The following is a 12,626-nucleotide window of genomic DNA, read 5'->3' as shown; positions in this document are numbered from 1 at the left end:
TCATTCCATTTTCATCATTAATAAAAATACTTATTGCATTTCATACTTATTTATTTTTTAGCATAATGAATATTCAATATCGGAGATATGCACAACTATTTTTATTTTTTTGTATTACATATTTTATTTATTTTATTCTTTAATTATAGCATTATTTAGTAACCCATTTGACCACAAATGGTTAAATTGCTTATCCACCATCGGGAGAGAATAAAGTGGTTTTGTTTTCAAAGTATTTTCCAAAATATCTATTTTCATACTATTAAAATTAATGTAGAGGATTTAATTAGAAGAATTTAATTATGAGAAAAGTATATCTTAAATATAGGACATAATGAGAGAATATACCTTAGATATGAGATTTAATGAGAGAGAATAGGAAAATAGTTTTATTTTTAATTTGTTTGAAAATTTTCATTCCATTTTCATCTTTAATAAAAATATTTCTTATTTATCATACTTATTATTGTTTAATATGTTGAATGATGTTGAAAATGTTCCCATTTTTTTTTAACTTCTATGTTTTTTTTAGATTTTATTATTTGATTGTGGCAATGTAGATTGGCTCATTTAACACATAATGGTTTAATTTCTTATCACCACCTAGATGAAAACACTATTTTAATTCTTTCCATGTAGATTTTAAAAGTATAAGTTTTTATGTTATTGAAATTATTAATTTATTATGTATGGATTTGATTAATATAATTTATGGTTGAGAAGAAACAAAAATGTCTTAAATGTTTGATTCAATGAAGGTGAAGGGAAGTTAATACCGTAAATGTTGGATTTAATGAGAGGGAATTGAATCCATTGAATATCTTAAAATTATCTCTCTCCAACTCATTTAATGTCAATAACTGATTACTTATTTGCCCTTAGTTTTTATTAATAAATTTAAATGTGAAAGGGTAAATTTTGTCCTAAAAAATTCAAGAAATATTCATAAGGCTATTCGTCTTTTTAAAGTAATGTGTGTGTGTGTATATATATATAATATTGGGATAATTACTTAAATATACCTTATAGTTTCAAAAACCACTTACATATGCCTTGTCCATTGTTCAACTTCAACCATTAAGACTAACGGAAAGTACAAAATTTCAAAAATGCCCTTATTATTTATTACATTTTCAAAATATACATTCTACTTCTTGGCTATCGTTGGTTTGATCCAATTGAAGGTGAACTTATTCTTTGGATTAGTGGTTGGGTCTAGCATCCTAGATATTGTATTGGGGTCTTGTCCAAGGGAGATATAAATGGATCATGTGATAGAAGTGGATCATTATCCCACATTGGATTCGTTTGTCAATTCTAATAACAGGTGATTCGAAGCTAAAGAATTATGTGAAGCAAGTGATCTAGAGAAAGGGAAATTAGTTAATCAAAAACGATGCAACTTGGCTGGGGTGTTCCCCTCTTGGTGTAAACTAGTGATGTGTGGTAAGGCAGGTGGTGGGATGGTATATATCTATATATATATATATATAGATATTAATGGTTTATGAAGAAATATATTGTAGTTAATTATAATTTCATTAAAAATCCTATGCTTAAATATAATTTATAAATTATAATTCTTAAATTTTAATGTTTTATGGGATGGGAAAAACCCAACTCTCCTATCCAACCACAAAACATGCATTGACACAACTTCTAAATGAAAATATAATTAATAATTATTTATTATTTATTTCCAAAAATTATAAAAAATAAATAAACATTATATAATATATTCAAAAAATAGTTATTAAAGAAGAAATTTCAACTGCTTTGTGGATATGATAGATCATCCATAGAATTATAATATATTCAATCATTATGATCAAATGATAAAATATAATTATTTATTTATTAATTTATTCTAAAAATATAAAAATAAAAAAGTAGTTTTTAAAGAAGAAATTTCAATTGGTATATGGATATGATAGATCATCCATAGAATTATAATACATTCAATTATTGTGATCAAATGATAAAATAGAATTAATAATTACTTATTTTTTAATTCTAAAAATATAAAAAATTAACAAAATTAAAGAAGAAATTTCAATTGCTCTATGAATATGATAGATAAATCCATAGATCTAAAACATATTTAGTCTTTATAGGTAGAGAAAAAATTACATTTTCAAATTTTTTTTAATTTATATTTTCCCCAAATATCTTCATGAAATTTCCATAAATCTATTGATAGCACAAAAAAAATTGTGATTTTGAATGTAAGAAATGCAGATCAACATAAATTTAAACATTTAAGAAAAAAAAGAAATCACAAAGTATTATAAAAATTTGAAAAAACTTACATATTTTTGCTATATTTTTTCAAAATTTGAAAAATCTTCAAAAAAAGTTAACAATTCACACTAGTTTCTTGCAAATTTTTGTAAATCTAGCACTCTCGGAATGAGGTTTGGAGTTTTAGAGTCATTTGGGGGTGAAAGAATGCTTATTTTTAGGGAAAAGAAGTTTCATTTCCCCCTTTATTTTTTTTCCAGTTTTTTGTCGTATCTTTTTCGTCGATACACCCCGATACACCCTTGATACAGTTCGATACAGGTATGATATGGATGAAAAAGATGAGACGCCCATTTTCCATGCGTATCCCATATCTATTTTTCAAAGATACGATACGATATACCCCATATTGGGTGTATCATATCGAACTTTTAAACCTTGATCCAAAAACCGCATTTTGGTCAGAAACTGTTGATTTGGTCAGCAAATCGCTAACTCAAGCAGTCGAACCATTTGACCCATGAATGGTTTTTGGTTTTTTTTGTGTTTTTTAATTTTTAATTTTTTTGCCAGAGAGGGCCATCTGTTCATACCGAACGTTCATACGGTTTGACCCGAGAACTAGACCCAAAACGGTTCCCTATTTGGTCCCTTCTTAAAAACCCTACTTGATTTTGCACTGAATTAGCGGGGTTGATGTAACCACATGAATTCATTGTCTTACATAGTTCATCCTCAAGTGTATCTCTTGGTCGTGCCCCATAATTTTGTTGTTTCTAGATTAATAAATTGGTGAAAATTTCAAAATAAATTCAACTGATGAAAATTTTCAAGAATTACTTTCCTCTTTCAATCTTCGCCTCAGCTATCGCAGCAAATCAGAGAGAGTTCTCTACTGAACATGTGCACCATTGAATTCACGAGATATTTGGACAATTGAAAAATTATGAGGCCAAAACATGTATACTGTCCTCAGCCCGTAGGTCAAGCTTCGGTCGCTGCACAAATGAAAAACCATCCACCACCACCATACATGTGGCATTTTTCCATTATCTTTATTTGGTTGGTCTATGTGTACCATCCACCACCACCAATTGAACAAGCAAAAGTACATAATGCTGGGTGGGCCCCAAGCAACATCGTCGAGTTAGAAGGAAAATGTTAAAAGAGGCGATGAACATTGAACGGGAAAGGCTTTCAGGCTTAGAGTTAAAGCTCATTAAATTAAGCTGAGGTTTCTCTGTTCTCAAGCATGTCCATATGCAAAACACACACGCAGGTAAATTCTCAATTGAAGTCAATTTGGTAAAATCATTTTCGTTTTCATTCTCGATCTAATGTTTCAAATCTGACACAAATGTCATCATTATGATCTTTGTAGGATTTTTTTTCTCTTATTTTAGTATTTTCTATTCGATTCTTTTTACTTGTGCAGTTTCGTTTATTTTGTTGTTGTAAGTAAAGAGAGTTCTCTACTCCATTACGCAAAGAACTACTTGGTTCCGATGGACTCGCAGGGGACGTTCTTCTTTGTGTTCGCGTCAACATCGTTGGCATTGTGTATCATTGGTAACATCCAGCAGCAATGTATACATGTTAGTGTCAATTTCCAGAAGTCTGTAGCTGGGCTCTTGCCTAATAAGTGCTAGATTGACAACTAAATATGATCCATATTAGGGAACAGAACCAACAACTGCCAAATATGATGGAGTGAGAACAAATGACAGGTAAGCGATGTTGGAATCACAGGTATGCTCTAAGAATTGGCAAACAGAATGGATGTGCTCTGAGAGCTTTATCGCTCTCTGATACGTAAGAAAGACAATCATCCGAATATATGTAGAAGGGTATTTTAGAAATTTTTGAAAAATATATCAATCACGTGATGTCATATTTGACAAAGTATGATGAAAAATTAACATCAGGAAACGTTTTAGACAATAGTTAGAAAACTTAAAAGTACTTTAAAATAATATGTAAACAGTAAGGATAGTGCATAGAGTTAGTCAATTTTCTAATCTTAGGAGTGCTTTAAAACTAATCTTGTTGATATTGCCTTTTGGGACTGATGTGGTGTGATGTTTTCATATCAGTCACAGTACTCCACCAAGTAAATTTGCTCTAATACCACAAGAAAACCCGCAAAATAAAGATGATAATAGATGAATAATTAGGATCGCGACACCTATCGGTTTAGGATACTAGACCTTGACCATTCAACAGCCGATGGAGCACCAAAAAAAAGTGGGATTGCAGGTTAACATACTCTGGTCCCAAGTCTTCTTATTTATAGTTATACAAAATTCCATATGTTGGGACCTTCCAAGAATGACGTGCAACCTTCTTGAATTCAATACCTGTCATTTGTCCTTACTTTTAGTTGGGCTCTAATAAAGATGGGACTGGTGTTTCATAGAGTGGGGCTCAAAGCCTTACTTTCCTCAACCATTCTTGGCAAAGTCTTCTACTCCTAATGTTCATAGACGTTGGATTGACTTGGTCCAACAAATGTGTACATGTGAAATGAGTGTAAAACTTGTTTGCAAAAAAAAGAACATTTTATTTATATGAAAATAAAATACCAATATAATAAGAAAAATGTGATATTGTGCATCGCAATATCTTAAAAAACTTTTTTTTTGTTCTTTTGGTACAAAATTCAGAAAAACAAGTGTTAGAAATGACTATAGTTTATTATGAGTTGATTTATGATAGATCTTTTATGGGCAGAAAACAAGAGAGAGTAGATGAACAATAATTTTTTCAAAAAACATAAAATAATGTTATTAAGTTTTTAGTCTTTCTGATTAGGATTAAGTGAAGTGATTATTGATGAAGGAAGATTTGGCCCGACCTCACAAATCACGGCACGTGGCAAAAAAGGGCAAGTAGCTCGGCACTTAAAACAGCGTACCGAGGGTACAAACACCAAAGGGAAGGGACCAGCAGGTCCGAACTCCCTAGCAAGGGGCCCGAACTCCATACTTAGTGGTCGAACTCCCTGCAAGGTACCCGGACTCCCTACTTAGTGGTCGAACTCCTTGCGAGGGGCCCGAAATCCCTCTTTGACCCTGAGTCACACAAAGTAAAGACCCAAATTGGCCCGTCTTATGACAGTTCGGGGCCCCCCTTATCCGAACTCAAGACTTCGCCTCACGCACCGCTCCAGGCACTTCGCTTCCGGAGCATTGAACTGGATGAACAACGCCGTACCTGACACCGAAGGAGTCCGTATCCAGGGGCGGCGCGCCTGACTGACTTGGGATCTGACACTTGACGGCCGCATTTCCAAACAGCCACCTGCTGCCATCACATGTCACCACTTCCTCCAGTTACAGAGACGGCTCCGACAAAAGGAGCAGTGACGGTTCTGCCCCAGCAGAGGCGATGACGCCCGAACTGACAGAAGCACGGAAATACTCATCCCCGACCTGACAGGAGTTTAGGAGTGAGTGCGCGAGGTGGTTATAAAAGGCTCTTCACCCCCAAAGATGAGGTATGCAAACTTTGCGCTATCTGGTTTATCTTGCCTTTGAAGGATTCTAACTTAAGCTTCGGAGCCTTTACACCGGGTTCTCCCCGGAGCTTCCTCATCTCTTCCGTTTCAGGTTCTCTGCTACTCGGTTCAGATGCAAGATCGCTGACAGCTAAGACCGGCCGGATTGCGCATCATCAATTATCTTAAAAGAAATACATGATACTATGTGGTGGGGACTATACAAATGTCATGCATCTAAAGAAATCAATGTATGTTATATATTACATATAACCTATATTTATATATGACATGTACTATAGAGCCAGGTTCGGATTGGGTCAGGTTGTATAAGGGGTCAATCCTAAGTTAACATAAAGTAAAGTCATGTTCATGAATTTCAACCTTAACCCTAACCCAAGCATCAACCTGACCCAACCCAACCTAACTTTTTTGGGTTGGGTTAGGGTTGAGTTCAGACCAACCCGACCCAAGTTACAGCCTTACTCCTATTGGAGAAGAAAGGATGAGAGAGCAGCAAAGATCAACAAAAAATCAATAAAAAGAAGAAGAGAGTAAAAATGGCATTATCAAAAAAAATTGAATTGGGAACGGCAGTGGGCGTTTTCTTAATGATGATCCTTTTTATGTCATGTAGAGATAGTTTAGAAGGCATATATAAGTTGCTCTTGAAACTATATCTAAGTAATTATCCCAAAATATTTAAATAACATCTTATATGTATTATTTTAAAATATTTATTGTGGACTAGGCCTGAAGACAAAACCCAAGTCCATGCTCAGGAATCGTATTGAAAGTGGAAGGTTTATGTGTCTCAAGACTCAAATCTCAACCAAAATTCAACTTCGGAATCCGTAAAATCCAGAATTCAACTTATTATGAAAATAGCTCCCAAGACTCGATGCATTGGGCCTAGAGAGTAGGGCTGTCAAAGGACCAGGTTTGGATTGGGTCCAAGTCCAATAAAATTGGATTTTGATGTCCTTCAAACTTACTAAATCCGATTGGACCATTAAATTACGGGATCGGATTGGATATATAGAATGGATCGGATTGGATGTATAGAATTAGACCCATTAAAAATCCGGTTTCAATTTCAGATATTAATTAATGGGGCTCAGCATATCTGAAGCCTGGCCATGATTAGTTTGGTCTCTTTCCTCTCTCTATCAAATGTTACAACTTTTTTTTTTTCTGTATTTATGGTATATGTTTTTTTTTTGTAATTCTATAATTTATTTTTTTTTCTGCAATTTAATTCAGTTTGGATTGAATTCAACACGATCCATTTGGATTGGACTGGATCCTTTTATTGGATTCAAATCAGATCAGATTTGGGTCACGGATTTATTTCAGACCAGATCGAATTAGACCAAAACCCAGTTTATTGACAGCCCTAGTGTAGTGCTTATTACTTTGATTAAGATGCAGTTTGATAATAGCTGGAAAGGCTAATTTGAAAAGCTTATTATTTTGTCTTTTTTTTTTTTGTATTTTAAGGAAGTCGTGAGCTCCTTGATGGTTGAAAATTGGGGCCGTTTGGAAAGTTTTTTTAGGAAAATCTTCTAGTAGTTCTGAGAGTCAAAAGATGCATTGAGCTTTTGCATGAAGATCTAAGCAGCCCGAAGCTAGTTTAGTTATCATGCATCTTTTGGTGTCTTTTTGCATGAGAATAAAGTGAGAAAGATGCGAAAAACTCCATTTAGAGTTTCCCGAAATCAACCTAAAATGTGTTTCTTACGTTTTTTTGACGCACTAACTTTTGACGACTAGATCTGTTATGAACCAAACAGAAAAAAGACCGCGGCACGATCTGCCCAGCTTGTAAATAACTGAAAGACCTTGCAAAAAAATGTGTCAGACAAAGCCGTTGAATATACAACTATAAAAATCTTAATATTTAATTATTCTAACAAAACAAGTCTTTCAGTTTAGCAATTTCGGGGTTTACCAAATGGCCCGTAAGATTCTTTTTTTAATATATTTTAAAATTTATATTATTTTTACTTTTTAAACAAACGAAATACAGTCCGGATCAGGTAGGCACACCTGATAGATCCGGTCCCAACAAAACATGCCTACTGAGGTTGGTCAAGTGGGCTTTTACCGGTTGAGTGGATACTCACCTGTTTTTGTTTTTGTTTTTTTTGTTTTAAAAACATTCATGTTTGACCAACATCCCTCTGAGTGGTGATCTCATCTTGATGCATGTTGGCCTTTCGCCTAATTGCGGAAAAATTAATGGAAATCCACCACCATTTTACTATTTAAATTCTATTGGTCATTAAAAAACTCAAATTCTATTGGCCCCGAATATGTTTTCTGTGAGTTGAGATCACCTGCCAACAAAGTACATTTCAACCCTCTACCAACATCATTTCACACGATATATATCATAATAAAACTCAGACCCACCATAAAAATAGAATCCTTCATGTATGAGATGTACAGTATGAAATGATGTTGGTAAAGGGTTGAAACGTATTTTATTGGCAAGTGATCTGGACTCTTGATCACAACGCAACGAATCAGAGATTGTACCAACTGGGGGAACATGTTTTGCAATTGTAGAGAGACCTCTATGAAATGTGGCACTCCAATTGTTAGAGATCATGATGGCCGATTTCTTTTTTCTTGAGGCTCTCCAATCTAATAATAGTATTCCTAAAGAATCTGTATCACGAGCCTTTATTCATAATTTGTTGTTTGTTGAAGAATTACATCCCTCCTCTTCAATCATTGAGAATGTGATGATTATAGTTGAGTTTTTATTGACAAATCACTTCCATCCACCATGGTGGCTTCGTACTTTTGCTCAGTCTCTTTTATCCCTTGAACGATAACAGATTCAATATTCAATCCTCACAAAACTGTTTTCATATTATATTTGCAGTCACTTGCAGTTGTACAATGGGAATATCTCCCTATGAATAAAAATTTTCAAGTTCAAAGATATTCCCAATACATAGTTGAAGGTGGCTGTGAGTATGATGTGAGTACCGTTTTATGTGGATTGAGTCCAAGTTCCCCTTGAACTGTTAACTATGCAACTCATATTGTTGCTCGGAAAGCTTTATCTCTTAGGCCATGTTTGGGAGTGCTTATGTTAAAAATAAGTCCTTATTTGAATAAGCATTTATTTGCATTTGGCACCCAATTTTTCAAGTGCTTATTTTTTAAAATAAGTACTTATTTTATATTGGGCATTTGATAGTTTTTTTTTCTAATAAGCACTTGAATAAGCATTTGTGACTATTTTGTCCATTTCTTTCAAATTTTCAAAATATACACTTTGAAAGCACTTTTATTAAATTATTTTTATAAAAACACTTTTATAAAAACACTTTTATGAGAGTACTTATATGAAAGCACTTCTCTAAAAGTGCTTTTACAGAAGCACTTTTAAGAAAGTACCCTTATGAAACTTTTGTAAAAGTACTTTTATAAAGTGATTTCATAAAAGTATTTTCGAAAAGTGCTTTCATAAAAGTACTTTCTTAAAAGTGATTTCATAAAAATATTTTTAAAAAGTGCTTTCATAAAAATACTTCTATAAAAATGCTTTCATAAAAATACCTTTATAAAAATGTTTTCATAAAAGTATTTTTATAAAATTCAACTAGGGATAATTTTATAAGTGGCATTTTAAAATTCAACTAGGGATAATTTTGGAAGAAAAAAACTTGAATAAGTGCTTATTGTATAAGCACTTAAAAAAATCTGGAAATTTGGACTTAAAAAATAAGCCCTTATTTTTATAATAAGCACTTCTTTCAGGCTTATTTCCAAATACCACAAATAAGTGCTTAATGGCCCAATTAATCACTTATTTTGAATAAGCACTTATTTTTAAGCACTCTCAAACATGGCCTTAACTGATCTTGTACTTGGGCCATGTTTGGGAGTGCTTAAGTTAAAAATAAGTGCTTATTCAAATAAGCACTTATTTGCATTTGGCACCCAACTTTTTCAAGTGCTTATTATTTAAAATAAACACTTATTTTATATTGGGCATTTGATAGTATTTTTCTCTAATAAGCACTTAAATAAGCTAGCTTATTCAAATAAGCACTTATTTGCATTTGACACTCAACTTTTTCAAGTGCTTATTATTTAAAATAAACACTTATTTTATATTGGGCATTTGGTAGTATTTTTCTCTAATAAGTACTTAAATAAGCATTTGTGACTATTTTGTCCTTCATTTTCTTTCAAATTTTCAAAATATACCCTTTGAAAGCACTTTTAAGAAAGTATTTTTATGAAAGCATTTTTACAAAAGCGCTTTTGTAAAAGTGCTTTCATAAAAGTACTTCCGTAAAAGTGTTTTCATAAAAATGCTTTCGTAAAAGTACTTTCATAAAAATGTTTTCATAAAAGTACTTTCATAAAAGTGCTTTCGTAAAAGTGCTTTCACAAAAGTACTTTCGTAAAAGCGCTTTCATAAAAATGTTTTCATAAAAGTACTTTCATGAAAGTGTTTTTGTAAAAATACTTTTATAGAAGTGTTTTCACAAAAGTACTTATGTAAAAATATTTTTATAAAAATACTTTCTTAAAAATGCTTTCATAAAAGTACTTTTATAAAATTCAAATAAGAATAATTTTATAAGTGGTATTTTAAAATTCAATTAGAATAATTTAGAAGAAAAAAATTGAATAAATGCTTATTATATAAACACTTAAAAAAAGTCTTAAAATTTTGGATTAAAAAAATAAGTCTTATTCTTAAATGCTTATTGAGTATTGTATAAGTTTTAACAGCTCGGCATGACATTTTGCTTGTTGTAGCATTCAAAGCATTCATACGTGATCACATTTACTCCGTGGTTCGGTGCTCTCATTGTCAACGACGTCCCCATTGATTAATGAGTGTTTTGCTTATGTTAGAAAAGAAAAAAAAATGATTTTTTAGGAAAAATCTATTAAAAATGGTTGAAATTGATTAAAAAATTGCTTATAAAAGAAGTTATAAGAAAATTCCAGTTCACCCGTTTTGATCTTGGCGACTCTCCAGGATCACTCTTCACACCGACCTACTATTCTAGTTGCACATGGGAACATCTCCTGTTTTATCATGATAAGATATTCTCAATGTAAGATGGGATGGAATTCATATCATATCGTCTGTTCCCTTGATACAGAAAATTTTCTATGTCAGACCAAATCATTTAAAAAAAATCACTTTAATTTTGAAATAGGAAATACAGGTAGCTGGTAAACAAATTGTTATTGGTCTTGTAATTTTCTGTACCAGAGGGACAGACGATGTGAATTCGATAGCATGTGTTGTGAGGTCTTTGTCCTTAAAAAAAACAGATTCCTGGAGATGGAGAAAAGACGGTACCATAGGTCCACGAATGGACTAATTTATTCCAATTTTTTAATCTTCTCGTCTCGCTTTAAGTTTAACTTGCTTTAAATTCCAACTTCCATAGGTCAGCACAATTAATTATCATGATCTAATACCATTAGTCACGTTGATGAATGATCAGCCATCTCTTTGGTATCGTCTCATGGCCCCGTTGAAGGATGTATGCAAAACACTCGCAATTAAGGCTTATTTATACTTTTTTCAAACTGAGCTAATTAAGTTTTGTCCTAGTTCTTAATTATTGGGACCTGTTCCTCCGATCTCACAGTCAAATCCTTCCGTATATTGAAAATATCATTCATGAATAATAATAATAATAATAATAAGAAGAAGAAGAAGAAGAATAAGAAGAAGAAGAAGAAGAGAAGAAAAAAATGAAGATGAACAATAGATGTGCATTGTGTGAGAAGCAGATCCCGACTCATAGAGCCTATTATTACCATATAGCACGTCCCACAATACATCTCCCTTATAAGCACATACCACCATGTATCGGGAACCTCTCCCTTATGTATTATTATTCGTGGGACATGTTTTCAATGCACAATGGGATGTGTTTGTGAGGTCGGTGTGAGGATTTTGTTGGTAGAAGATCCTAATTCGCTATGGGGCGCTAATCTAATTTTGATCCCAATTCTCTGTGAAATGTGTTGTGAAACTTGTATGGGAATTGGGATTTATTCCTCATAGAATGCGGCTCACCACGACCTCACAGTCACATTTCACCTAATATTGGGAAATGGGAAAATCTCCTCGTGAATAATAAATACAAGTACAAGAGATATTCTCCCATGTAGGGGTGGCAAGGAGCCAACACGAGCTGCTCGAGCTCGGCTCATGAGCCAGCTCGAAATATATATATATATATATATATATATATATAAAATAAAAATATTATAATTATTAATTATTATAATTCTTAAATTTTTAAATATCAAATAAAAAATATTTTTATATATAATTTTTTATTTTTGTAAAATATTTTTTCTCAAAATCAAGCTCAAGTCAAATCGAGCTCGAACTTATAAATTTTTTACTTGAGCCGATCTCGAGCTCAAGGTTCTGGCTCGAACCGAGCTCGAACCTTGTAGAACAATCTCGAGCCGAGCTCAAATCTGATAGTATTCGGCTCGGCTCGGTTCGAACCCACCCTTGCTCCCATGTGCAAACAATACATTCTGTGAGGTTGGTGTGAAGAGCAGATCTAGATCCCGCGTGTGGGGCGCGCTGGTGGTGAGCCAATGCGGACTCAAACAAATCATGAATCGGCCTCGAGCTGATTGGGCCACTCACTGGGAAAAAAAAAAAAGCATTCTTTTAAGCTCCGTTTGGAAGAGTACAAACATAAATATGTTGGAACAAACACGAAATATGCACGGCACGGTTCTTGTATTTGCACTGAGCCACTGAACAGGTGAACATATATTTCTATTTACATTCTTCCCAAACGGAACCTTAAAAAATAATTAACGAGAGTCGTGACTCTATAAATTACAAACCGTTTATTCCTTTCGC

At 33.0% G+C, this 12,626-nt stretch overlaps 1 long non-coding RNA gene across 2 annotated transcripts; it reads left to right on the top strand.

The window, feature by feature from the left end:
• The first annotated feature begins 3,384 nt into the window (after positions 1 to 3,384).
• On the top strand, positions 3,385 to 7,120 carry LOC148790745 (uncharacterized). 2 transcript variants are annotated; one of them, XR_016077843.1, is made up of 3 exons: positions 3,385 to 3,520; positions 3,677 to 5,737; positions 5,850 to 7,120. It is a non-coding gene; the product is annotated as an uncharacterized LOC148790745 (long non-coding RNA). The 2 variants fall into 2 exon arrangements; XR_016077842.1 differs by having other exon boundaries at positions 3,677 to 7,120.
• Positions 7,121 to 12,626: the final 5,506 nt, after the last annotated feature.

The sequence above is a fragment of the Nelumbo nucifera genome, chromosome 6, assembly GCF_055504915.1.
Source record: "Nelumbo nucifera cultivar China Antique chromosome 6, China Antique-T2T, whole genome shotgun sequence".
In the NCBI taxonomy this organism is placed as follows: Eukaryota; Viridiplantae; Streptophyta; class Magnoliopsida; order Proteales; family Nelumbonaceae; genus Nelumbo; species Nelumbo nucifera.
Note: the sequence above shows the minus strand (reverse complement) of the source record. Positions and strands in the feature narration are given on the sequence as shown.